Source organism: Lissotriton helveticus, chromosome 3_1 (assembly GCF_964261635.1).
Source record: "Lissotriton helveticus chromosome 3_1, aLisHel1.1, whole genome shotgun sequence".
In the NCBI taxonomy this organism is placed as follows: Eukaryota; Metazoa; Chordata; class Amphibia; order Caudata; family Salamandridae; genus Lissotriton; species Lissotriton helveticus.
Window position 1 is genome coordinate 1,487,668,376 of NC_136061.1, and position 13,866 is coordinate 1,487,682,241.

General features: G+C 48.4%; 1 protein-coding gene across 4 annotated transcripts in view; it reads left to right on the top strand.

Annotated features, from left to right (window-relative positions):
* The window catches only part of LOC144823538 (uncharacterized), a 428,207-nt gene that overhangs the window by 312,774 nt on the left and 101,567 nt on the right, over positions 1–13,866 (top strand). The gene's annotated exons all lie outside the window — the stretch shown is intronic.

Consider the following 13,866-nt stretch of genomic DNA (forward strand, 5'->3'; position numbering starts at 1 on the left):
TTCTGGGCGAGCCCGTCTGCTGCTCCTGATCCGCCATTGTCCTGGTCCTCCTGATACTCCTGCATGGTAGCTGAATAATCCCATTCCAAACGTCTCTCAGTTTGAGTGGGGGACCCTGTACCACGTCTTCTCTGTCTAGGGATTTTTTTTCTTTGAGTAGAGTTCTTTCCTGAAGTGTCTGACCCTGAGCCAGAGCCTTCTTCCTCCTCCTCCTCCTCCTCCTCAGGGCTCTCAGATACTAGTGACTCCAGCTCTGATTCTGTCTCTGTGCCTTCATTAACAGAAAAAAAGCACTCGCCCTCCAGTGAGACACTTTCACCCCCTTCTTTACTGCTGGGGTTATCTCTGCCCAACTCTGTACTATTTGTCTGTAATGTACATTTCCCCAGATTTATCTCTTCTTCCACTAAAAGTATTGCCTCCAACATGTCATTATTTCCCTGTTTTTCGCCTTCTAGCGCCAGGCAGCTCACTCCTCCCTCCCTCAATTCAGTCACTTCAGCTCTGGGGCCCCCCCATCTCCTCTTTGTCCTCCTCTGCAGCTTCAGCCCGTATTGTTGTTTCCCCCCCGGGGGCTGTATCTTGAGCATTACCTGCATCAAGCAGTTGGTTTGGCTTCTCTCCTCGCCTTGCTCGTCTTGCTCGTGCTGCTTGCCTTGCTCGAGACTCGAGCGTCGCCTAGCAACCAGGCTGTCGGCTTCCACCGCTGCGTCCTCGGACGCTCTCGCTGCCTTCCTGCCGTGTCTGCTGATTCCTCGCATCTTCGTTCCGCTCAGGGGTTCTGACAGTGAAGACCTCGTTTAAGGTAGGCTGTCGCATAGCCGTATCCTTAACTTTCAGGGTCTCTCCTCCTTTCCTGGCGTCGGTTCTTGCCCCCTTCTGCGCGCGAGCCTCAGCCGGCTTTGCGGCCATGCCTCCCGCTGACGCTCCCGCTTTCTCCAGGAGCTCCGTCTTTCTTCTAGTAGCGGGAGGAGGGGGTGCAGGGATCTTCCTTGCTGTCCCGGTCATTTTCCCGGTTTTGCCCATACCGGGGTCTGTACTTGGGGTGTCTGGAAAGGCCGTTTTGGCCTTCGTCGCTGTGTTCATCTGAACCTGCGTTACCTTCTTTTTGTCGGGTTTGACACTTCGGAGGGGCATCCCAGGGAATGAGGCCAGCCGTCCGTTCTCCAGTCCAGTTATCCACTGTATCCACCTTACTGCTGGGCGATATCGAGACCAGGGACAGTTGCTGTAAAAAATCCGTTTTATCCAGTGGGTATATTCTTTTATAGTTGTTTTACACCAACTAAGGCCATCCATCTAGCCAAATGATCTTCTGCAGCATAACGTCCTGTAAATCGACTTATGCTGGAGAGAGGGAGATGTGCGACCTCTCAGCACAACTCATCCGCGGCCATCTTGCCTTGTTGACATTGTATCAGTTACACTGTTCCTTAAGTTTCTTGATGATGTCCTCACTTTCCTCTGTTAATTTATGACATTCCTTTTCAGCATATTTAATCGAAATTTTTAGCATATTGAGGGAGCAAGCATGGTTATTTGTCATCCATTCCTCTATCATATCAGTGTCTGGTTTCTGAAGGGTGGGGGTGATAACAATTCTAAGCCCACGAGGTATTCTGTCACACTCTACATATTGCTGCAGGGCTCTAGCTTCCCACCACTTTGATTGTTCTTTTTAAAAAAAATTCAAAAGGTTGTCCCACAATTTTTTCTTGTCCGTATTGTGTTGTCATTACGTGGTTTATCAGTGTCACTGCCCAATGGCTCTGAAGCTCTCGTGAACAGCTTGCTTGCTGCATCATGTCTCCTGCTGCCTCTAGTGGCTGCCATAATAAACGTGCCTCCTCCGTCTTAGCAGAAACTAACTGCGATACCCCGCTGGAAAGACACTTTCTGCTTAAATCGAAAACAGCTTCATGTTTACTGTTCTCTCAACTGCCGTTTGGCTCCCCTTAAATTGAACCAAAACCGCTGGCAACACACGCCTGTCAACGCTTACCTTCTAAAAGACGAAGTATGGATCGGAGTCGCCAACCTCCGACCGCTCCTCCTTTTCCCTCCTTCGAATCGAAACGCGCAGCTTGCGACAGCGAGGTATCCCCCAAAGTCGGCTCCACGTCAGGGGGCGGGCAAGGGTTTTTCAATTAAATCCACAGTTCAGTAGGCTTCACCCAAGCCGCTTGCACGGCGGGCACACGGCCGGGGTAGCCACCCCCAAATATCACCACTGCAAACCAATGCGTAGCACTCCTTTACCCAGAGAACACACTGGAGCCGCGGCCACGGATTTCAAGCTTGATTTAATAGCACCACCACTAGGTCCGACGCGTTTCAGAGTTTCCTCACTCCTTTGTCACGGGCAAAGTTTAGTGCGTCATCAGTTTAATTTAAAGCAAAACGTGCATATGTTTGTGCAATGAACTTAGAAACAATACTGTTGTTATTCGTCACAGTCAATAAAGTTTCAATACGTCAATTTCAATGTGAGGAGTGCCGACTGCATGCAGTGCTCTCATAATTAATGCACAACACAATTAAATGTACATTTCATTGTTAGCGCAGCTAGTGTCATCATGCACTGTGCCTGGTAGCTCTGATTAATTACAGAGGTAATTGTAATTCAAAAGCCACAGTGTTTTTGTTATTGATTACTGTGCCCTGGTGGCCATGAGGCGTGATACAAGTCACTAATATTCGCCCACTTGGGCTTTATTTTGATGCTAACCTGCTAACCTGACTATTATGTAGGGATTGATCGTGACTTGTTTATTACATTTGGCTTGAGGAGACCCTTGCCCACTGGGGTAGCAACCTCGAACACTGTGGCTTTTGAATTACGATTACCTCTGTAATTAATCAGAGCTACTAGGCACAATGCGTGATGACACCTAATGTCTCAATTACTTACCGGTAATTGCATTACTCTGAGTCCTACTCCCTCGCTTCCATTACTTGCATCCCTCCCTTCCTCCCTGGTAGTCTGGGCCAACCAATTGGTGTGGTTTCGGTCTCTGTGGTAATATAGCAGAATTGAGGGGGTGGGGGCTACTTATAGCCCCCGCGAGATAAAATCACGTGGTATACGTATCTGGTGAGGCAGGGTTGCCTCGACTACGTAAGGAATGGAAGCGAGGGAGGGACAATGAGGTAATGATGGTATCCTTTTTTTTATTTTTAAGAGTGGACAGTCAAAAAACGTTTTTATTTAAATATGCTACCATTTGCGCTAACAATGAAATGTACATATGAGAGCCCAGCATGCAGTCGGCACTCCTCACATTGAAATTGACGTATTGAAACTTTATTGACTGACGAATAACAACGGTATTGTTTCTATGTTCATTGCACAAACATATGCACGTTTTACTTTAAATGAAACCGATGATGCACTAAACTTTGCCTGTGACAAAGGAGTGAGGAAACTCAGAAACGCGTCGGACCTAGTGGTGCTAATAAATCACGCTTGAAATTTGTGGCCGCGGCTCCAGTGTGCTCTCTGGGGAAAGGAGTGCTATGCATTGGTTTGCAGTGGTGATATTTGGGGGTGGGGGTACACACATCTAATCACTTACCTATAGATTCAGTGTTATATCCAGTGAATAATCAACAGAACACTATCAAATATACTTATACGCCTATTTCAACATTACACACCAGCACACATTGTATTCACTTATAAAGACATCCATCTGACTTATGCAAACAATTGATTATACTTACATTTACTCACCTACACACTTATACAAACACCACTTCATCTATTTACATAGATAGTAACTCACACTTAGTGTGTTATAAAATCACTATTACAAGTATACAGTTATCCATATAGTGACTCATACAATCACTAAGTCTTAGGCACACTTAATTAGATATAACTGTCGTATACACTGCCTTTTTTTCAAGTTTAATGGAGATGTACCATTGAGAGAAATATTTCATCACCACCACACCCATAAACATATACACTCACTGAAACAACTGTCTTAACCTCATATACCTACTGAATGAACTATTCACACATTTTTTAGCAATCACACACCCCCCACCAAACCACATAGACATTCATTTACCCATACAAATACTCAGTTAAGAAACCAATAACAAATATAGTCTTTCATATAGCAATTAAGACAAAGCAATAAAGACTTTCAAACAGTTTAGTAACTACACATTATATATAGTGAGACTCTACAAATTATGTCACTGACCATGTCATGAGTGATGTAATATGTGACGTCATCAGCAGTGCATTGCACGCGCAAGTTATAGTGAGTCCAACTAACTATAACGTGGGAATTTCAATGGTTTTGTGTGAGTAAAACTTTCAGCTAACTATAACTGGTATAAAACCTATGTTTTTTTCAGTGAATTTCATAGGTTTTTTAAATGCTACTTCCTAACTATAACGTGTGTAAAACCTATGGTTTTTTCAGTGAATTTCATAGGTTTTTTAAATGCTAATTCCTAACTATAACGTGTGTAAATCCTATGGTTTTTTCAGTGAATTTCATAGGTTTTGTAAAGGCTACTTCTTAACTATAAGCTGTTTATAAAATATATTATTTCATTATATTACTTAGGTTATAATATTTTGGGAAATATAAAATATTTTTTAATATATTCTAGATTTATATTTTAGATTATCAAAAAATAGTTTCATAGCATTATAGACTTTTCTTCACTGTCAGAATTGCTTCAGAACTCCATGCAAGTCTCAAAAGCTTTACAAAGTCTTCACCTTAACTTTATTTTACCGTTTTCAGATTTGTCACATGTAGTAAAACGTACCGGGGTGCGCGACAGCGTGCGCGCACTCTTGAAACAAAAAAAAAGGTTTGAAATTTTATCGGCATTGTTCTAGTGACCCCATATGAAGGTATTTAATATTTGACAATATATATCTTTCCTCATTTTCACATTTTAAAACTTCATTAAATTTGACTGATACTTCTAAGTCACGTACGTGTCCGGATTCCGTCACCGGGTACACGTTCTAATACGCGCATGTCAAATCATGTGACTTGAAAAGAACACTTCCTATTGGTTCATAGTAGTTTCTATTCTGCAATTTTTGCAGAAACCACCAACTTCCCTCACTATCTATTTGGCGCTGAAGCGAAAACAACCTTTTTCATCTTTCCGGACACTATCCAGAAATGGCGACTGCACGCAATTCTTCTTCGGAGTCCGAAGAAAATCTTTATCCTCCTTTAAGAAAAAAAAAAGGAATCTTTTATTTGGCAATTTTTTACCTTTCCACAAGGTCAAAAAAAAAGTAAATGCTCCGAAAGTAACGTGCACAATTTGTGGCTCAGTACTTTCCAGAGAAAATCCATCCAAAAAATATTCTTTTTCAATTCATACGATGAAGAGACATATGAGCCAAGTCCACCCTGTGCAATATGCACAGGCAGCGACAAGAGCTCTAGCCACAGAACTACCACCATCTGTGGCGAGTACTTCATCGACCGGACGACCTATATCTCCATCACTTGAACATATGGAGTTGAAACCCTTTTTAAAGGAAGTGCATATAAAATGCAACAAGTGCAACGGATTGATTGTGTACGGAGAGCAGAGCCTCATTCTTATTCAACGAAGATTTAATGAGCATAAAAGGTTGGAATTCATCTAATTTTTTATCAACTTAAAATGTTCCTGTTTTACATTTCACAAATTGGATTCCTATTTCACAAATTTTAAAGGACGAAAAACGTTTAAAAAAAAAAAACAGTTCTTTTCAGAACTACCTCATTGTACCAAAAAAAGCTCTAATCATAAGTTTATTTATTGCCGCATTTTAGGAACAATAATTAAAAAATGCGGCAATATTTGGGACATATTATGAAGACGTGATAATTTCACTTCACTTTTATCGGCATAACGCAGTTTAAAATGCGCCGATAATTGCCTTCATAATATGAGCCATATTATCAAGGATGGACGATACAATATCGCCGCTTCTATCGACTGGAAACTGCCGATAAAGCGGCGATAATGGACTTGATAATATGCTGTATGAAATTCCTAGTGTAGCCCATATTACATGTTTTCGCATCTTAAATGGGCTTCGATAGGATTTCCATAGGGCATATTATGAAACCCATTATCGCCGCTTTATCGCCAATTTCCTGTCGATGAAAATGCATTCACTGTCCATTGTAATATGCCCCTATGTTTTTCAAAATTCAAATTGAAACGTATGTTATATGCGTTTATATCTAACATTACGAGAAAGTCATAACACCGCCTGCGATAAAACCACTTTACATGTGTTGCGCACAGACAGTTAATGACATGCATAGTAGACGTATGTTAAACTACTTGCAAATCCTGTTAAAAGGCAAAAATACTATCTCGTACACGGCTCCTGTTACAAAAACAGTTTAAATAAACTTATTTATCGTACGAGTGCCACGGGCAACATTGATGAAGCATTTGGCAGTGTTAACGTGGAGGTGTGAAAATGAAACTAAATCAACCCCCTCTCATATTTACATAGCACACATTAGTGCATATAAAAAGAACACTTGTTTTCACGCGGTAATGTTAACTGTCACAGGGATAGTATTACATATTTATTCAAATTATGTTCAGACTGCCTGTTTTGTAATTCTCTGCTAACATGCACTCTCATCATTAGAAGTGAAAGCATAATGCTCCTTCTATTTTCATTTAATGTCCCATTTTTTTCCTTTAGAAATCTACTTACCGTATACTACTAACAAAAATTGTCACTATCTTAGCTTACTTCCAATAATTATTCGTAGACCAGCAGCGACTTTTAACGCTTAGGAGTGATACAATTATCAAAGTTTAATTCTAAAACTAATGATTCCCAAACTGTACACCGCGGCTCCCTACTCCGCGTAATAAGGTGCCATGGGCACGGCGCACTCAAGGTTGCCTAACCGTCTGTAAATTCCACAGACGTCACTACCCTTTTATGTGTAACTATATCCATCTCAGAGAGCTGCGCGCTCCTCCCCTATGATAACGCTGACAGTCCATGCTAAAATGGCCTTGAATTTTACTGCAGCAGGAGCACCCCTCCCACGCATTGGAATCCTAAAAAAAGCTTCCTACCTCAATGAACAGAAGACATTGTTTTAGATAAAAAAAGTAAAAACACCATCAAGTCTTATTATGGGGGGGCGCTAGGTGGCGCCGAACCAAGATGGCCGCACTACCGTGAGGCTCTCGCCTGATTGAGCACCCTCACCACCCAACAGACCATCCTGACCTGTGAATATCGTCGGAAAGGCACACCATCTCATCCGCGACATTCCCCCGCACACAGCGGTGCCGGGAGCGTCGCGGTGGCCCAACCACCGGCCGAGTTATCTGCTGAAACCCGGGGGCGGACTGCCGGGCCGCTTCGCGCTCGCTGCCCTGCTGGATCGCGCTGCCAGGAAAGACCGCGGCTCTGGGGCCTAAGCGGAGCCGCCCCCCCCCCCCCACTGGAGATCCGGGATTGCTGGAGCCCCCGCTGCGATTGCGGAGCCCCCCGCTGCCACGTGAGTAGAGACCCTGCTGGCTCCAAGTCCACCGGCACGTCAAATAGGTCGGCAGTCCTCGCTGAGCTGCCGCAGTCCACGCGGCCTGACTGGGACCGTGGCCGCTGCCCTTGCCGCCCGCTCCGGGACACGATTAGGCGGGAGATTGTGCCCGGCTGTGGTGCGGTGGCGGCCCGGCCCCCTCCCCCCTCCCGGTCCGGCACTGGGTTACCCCCTGCCTGCCGAGCTCCCTGGGCCTGTACCTGCATTGCTCCGGCGGCGCCCCGGAGGTGGGTGAGGCCCCTCCCCCCCCCGACTACCGGACTACTCTTGCCTGAATACCTGCCTGGATAACACTTTTCAGAGTCCGGAGCCTGAGGGACGGCACGGGGGCTGCTCTTCCGGCCGAGGACTGTTGGGCCCTGCTGATCTCTGTCCCCACTCTGCTCCTTAGCGCTGCATGCCTGTCCGGCCTCTCACATCCCCTGCCAAGACTCCACTGCTTAAGAGGCCCAGGGAGCTACCTACATTCACCGCTGGGTGAGGACCTGCTGCTGCGACCGCCTCCTCTGGGACGCCGGGCCCCACCGGACCTTGGCCCTGCTGGGTGCCAAACCGCCATTTTGCCTGCTGTGGCCTGCCCCGCCGACTCACATCCAGCAGCCTACAGCCTGGTGCACCGATTCGGCTCAAATTCACTACAGGAACTTATACCTACGCGCCAGGCTGGTCTCTGCCTCTTCCCCCAAGCCCGGGGGGGCCGCACACACATATCTGAACCGAGGTGATGTGCCTGAACCTGCCAGTGCCGACGCGGGAGGTGGCCGGACACTGACGCTACCGTGGGTGGGTACCACTGACACTGCTGCGCTCTGTGATTCTCTGAACCTAACAACCCCCCAGGACTCTCCGCCCTGGTCCACGCTGCATCCCCTACAGCGCTGCCGCCACCGAGGTTCACGATGGGCCGTACCGACACTAGGCAGTCGAAGATTCCCTTCGAGGCCAGGAAAACGCCCGTGCCCGGCTCGGCTGCTGGTGCGGAGAGGAGTCCCCCTCCGCCGGAGCCGCAGGACGAGGACTGGAAAACCATTCTATTGGGCATGAAGCAGAGCCTTACATCCATCGATTCTAAAATGGACGCTATTAACTCCCGCATTGATAGCGTGGTCTCTAAACTAGAGCGCCACGACACGCGCATCCAGGAGGCAGAGGAAAGAATATCTTCTTTGGAGGACGGCGCCGCTACTAGTTCCAAACAGGCTACCCAAATGGACAGACTCCTCAAAATAATCGCCGACAAAAACGAGGATTTGGAGGCAAGGTCCCGGCGCAACAACGTCCGCGTCGTGGGCCTTGCGGAAACCACGAACGTGGGGAAGATGGAGGTCTTCATGGAAAATCTGGTGGTCGAACTGTTCGGGAGGGAGGCCTTCTCTCCGCACTTAATTGTTGAGCGCGCACACAGGTCACTCGCCGCACGGCCTCCCCCTGGAGCCCAACCGAGACCTGTTATAGCAAGATTCCTCAATTACAGAGACCGTGATGCCGTGTTACGATGTGCCAGAGAGCAGGGCCCGGTAAAATACGGCAACACTACCCTGTCCTTCTTCCCCGACTTTACCCCATCGGTCCAAGAAGCCAGGCGCAAATTTGCAGGAGTTAAGAAGAAGCTTCAAACAATGGAACTCCCCTACGCCATGCTGTATCCTGCAAAACTGAGAGTGTCCCTACATGGAAAACAACATTTTTTCCAAAACCCGCAACAAGTGGAGGATTTTTTGAAGCAGCAACCGAAGGGACGACCCCACGCAGATGAAGGACGACAGCGCTCCAGGTCTCATTCCCCATTGTCACAACAAGACTGAATCTTCTCCTGGTTACTTCGCCTACAACTCCTGCCACCTCTGACTCCTTGACTCTTTATGGCCGGAGGGCACGCGAGATGGCCGGAGGCCTCCGCATTTGTTGAGCTACTCCCTCCATTGCGTCTTGGACTGCCAATCCCTTGATAGGCTAGAGATGGGTCTGTGGCGACGCACTTGCTCCATGTGCCGGTGAGATGCTCGTTATGATGCTTATATTTCTTTGGTCAAATGTTAACCTGTGTGCTCGATCACCCACCTCCGTCCCGCTCCTTTGGGCGGGTGTAAGTAGGGAGGTGGGGGGGCTGGTCTGGTGCCCCTAGTTCAAACCCCCAATGGGCATTCCCCTGCAAACCTCTACCTTTCTAAGGTTGGGAGGTGGGTTGTTAATGATTCTTGTTTTTAATTTCGGGGGTTGTTTTGGGAGGGGGTGGGATTCTTCTTCTCGGCAGGTTTGGGTTGCCGTAGTGGGTAGGGGTGGGTGGGAATGTCATGCCACAGTGTCTATTGCCCCAACCACCTGCATGCTATCTGGAATAACGTACATGACAAAATACACTGGGTCTTGGCGTGACAAGGGGTTGTATTTGTTGGGATTGGTTATGTCTTACCTAGGTTCTAATGCTACTGATATTGCAATGTCCCGAGAACGGGGAGGGGTGAGGGGGACGAATTTACGAATTTCAATGGTTGGTGATTTTAATTCTAAGTGTCTAATCGCGTTTGTCGCATATACTTGCTATGATTTATTTTCATGGGTTAGATGGAAGAAATGACTGCTGGACCCCCCGCACTTGACTTTCATCTGGTGTCGTGGAATGTAAGGGGGCTGAACGACCCTAGAAAGAAAAGACAGATAATGGGCTATCTAGACAGACACGGTATCTCCATCGCCTTGCTGCAAGAAACGCACCCCCCCCCCCGCTGGGCTCCCCCTCTTTGCCTCGAGATGGGCTACTCACAGGGTATTTGCATCCTACTCTACCTACTCCAGAGGCGTGGCTATACTGGTGAAGAAAGGATTGGGCTTCACTCCAGAGGGGACTGAGGTGGATTCGGGAGGGAGGTACTGTATGGTCTGGGGCACATTACATACCCATCGGATACTTTTTGCCTGTTACTATGGCCCCAATATTGATGACCCGGAGCCGCTTCTCAATATGTGAGGTAAGATCCAGTCGCTAGACATTGCCCGCGTAGTGTTGGGAGGGGATTTTAACACCGCTCTACTGCCAGGGCTGGATAGGTCGCATCCGCAACCAACGCACTACACCCACACCCAGCGCACCCTACAGGGTATAGTAGACGACCATCACTTAATTGACTCCTGGCGGCACCTACATCCCTCCCTAAAACAGGGCACACACTTCTCAGCAGTGCACTCCACATGGGCCAGGTTGGACTACATTTTTCTAACCCCTGGCATGGCCCCCTGGATTGTGAAATCCCTACACCTTGCACGCACTCTGTCGGATCATTCTCCGGTCCTCCTTTCCCTGCGTGTCCCCCTTTTAATCTCCCCATATCTATCCTGGCGGTTGAACCCTGCACACCTCACTGACACCGCTTTTAAAGCGGAATTGGAACAGGACATCACTGACTTTTTTGACCGCAATATCAACTCTGTTGCTAGCATGGCCACGGTCTGGGAAGCATTTAAAGTCACTGTCCGGGGGTGGTGCCTATCAAAAGGTGGAGGGGTCCTTAAAGCACTTAGAGGCTCATTGCGACGCCTTGAACTTGAGATCAAGGAACTGGAACGTGAGTTGGTCCACGGCAGGCATGATAATGCGGCTAGGGTGCGACTTCGTCGCAAAATTGACGAATACGCCACTGAGGCTGAGAAGGAATGTAACTTTCTGGGGAAACCATACATTGCGCGGGTGTACGGAGAGGGCGACAGGCCAGGTAGGGCGCTCGCCTCGACCGTTCGGCCACTGAGACATCACAATTATATTACTACCCTGATGGACGAGGAGGACACCCCACATAGGGACCTCCCCAGCCAACTCGATGTCCTGACCAACCACTACAAGACACTCTATTCCTCACATCGGCGAGAGGAACTCAATCTGGGCTCCTATCTCGCAGACACGGCTATAGCCTGGCTGGGCCCGACCCAACAAACATTCCTCCACCACCCGTTAGAACTCGATGAAATCAAGGACGCTATAATGAGTATGAAATCCGGCAAGGCCCCTGGCTCGGACGGCCTTTACAAAGCCTACATCCACGTTTTAGCTCCTATTCTGCTACAAGTGTACTATACCGCCTTTGAGGAGGGTTCGCTGCCATTCAGCATGAGAGAAGCCCTCATCACCTCCCTTTTGAAGCCAGGCAAACCCCCTGAGCGCTGCGATTCGTATAGACCCCTCTCCCTACTAAATACAGACGTTAAGATATTGGCTAAAGTATTGGCCACTCGCCTCAACCTCCTTATGGAGCGATTGGTCCTCCCGGATCAGGCAGGCTTTGTCCCGAATCGTGCTACATCTCATAATTTACGCACGCTACAGACAATCTTACAAGACATCACTCCCAGATGTGAAGCCGCGGTAGTGTTCCTAGACGCTACCAAAGCTTTTGACTCCCTGGAATGGGATTACTTATTTGCATTGCTGGAACGTATGGGCATCCCCTACAGTTTTATTGCCTGGATTAAGCTTCTTTATAATGAACCTCATGCGGCGGTCCTGCTGAATGGTGCTAGATCCGACATCTTCGAAATACAAAGAGGCACCCGGCAAGGATGCCCTTTATCCCCGGTCCTCTTTGCGATTGCTATCGAACCCCTAGCCGCCAAACTCCGACAACACCACAACCAGCGCTCTTTGATTTACCCTGAAAGGCAGATACTCGTCTCACTCTATGCTGACGACATGACCCTATATGTCCATAAGCCGAAAGACAATCTGAACCCTCTCCTGCGGGAGATCACTAAATACGGAGCTATCGCTGGGGTCCAAATCAACTGGTCAAAATCAGCCTTATTCCCCCTTACGGATAGAACCACGCAGTTCGCTCTCGATTACCCCCTGGTGTGGGAGGGAGACGAGATAAGGTACCTGGGCATAACAATCACCAGAAGCCGCGAAACCCTCATTAGGGCGAATTATGGCACCGTCCTGGACAAATTAACGGACACTATCACTAAGTGGATTCATCTCCCACTCTCCATGGCGGGGCGTATCTCCCTGATCAAAATGATTATACTCCCCAAACTATTGTACCTATTCACGAACATCCCTTACAGCCCTGGGTCGCACTTCTTCCGCACACTTGATTCCCAACTGTCCAGATTGATCTGGGGCGGTAAACAGGCCAGGTTAGCACTTTCAACGCTGAAACTGCCCTACCATCAGGGCGGGTTCGAAGTCCCCAACTTCAGCCTCTACTTTGATTGTGCACAGGCTCACTTCGCGGCCTACTGGCTCCGACCTCCGCCCTTCATGGCACATCTAGCCGTGGAGGATGGGTATATGAGGCCTGCTATGCCTTCAGGATATCTCTACACGGAACCCCGGGTGACCGAGCGTGATCCCACCACTGTGGATTGTACTGTTTTGGCCTGGCATAGGATTGCGACCCGGGCGGACATTGCCTTCCTCTACTCCCCGCTTATGCCTATCGCCCACGACCCCAGACTGAGCATCGCCTGCGAGGAACTAGGTCGCAAAATGCTTACCAGGCTAGCACTTCATAAGTGGGGCGATCTGTATGTGGCAGGGAAATTCCGCTCTGCTGCCCACCTATTCGGAGATCAGGCCCCCACGACCATGGACACTTTCCTTTATGCACGACTGCGGCACGGCGTTAAGGCAGTCACTCCCGACTTCCCGAACGAGCCCGAAATTATAGCGCCGTTGCATGCACTACTCCAGACTACTGCCCCGAAACATGTCGTCTCTATGTTATACAAGTATGCGTACTCGGCCGCAACGCCTCCTACCCTTCGAGCGCGCGCTGAATGGGATGGTGATCTCGACGTACCACTCACGGATGACCAGTGGGAATTGAGCTGCTCCCATACCAACTCAGTGACAGGTAATGCCCGCCTCAGAATACTGCACTTTAAATTCCTCCACCGCCTCTATCACACTCCTGCTAAATTACATCGCTTTGGCCTACGCAAAGATGACAGGTGCCTCCGCTGCAACCACTCGGGTGCCCACTTCATGCACCTGGCGTGGACCTGCTCCCCAGTCGCTTCCTACTGGGTGGAGGTGTTTGAAGCCTTGTCGGACATCGTGGATACTACAATCCCACCATGTCCGAGAATCGCCTTGCTGGGACTCACTCCCCCCGAGCTGAAGAACAACCGTAAATTGTTTGCTCTGGGGCTCCTCTTAGCGAAACGACAACTTGCCTGCAGATGGGGCCGCGGCCGCGCCCCCAAGTTTAAAGTCTGGCTAACCTCTATGTCCACCTGGCAGGATCAATTACATAATTATGCAGCAATGTTACCACACACATCACGTCCTAAGGACCTCTGGGGCCCT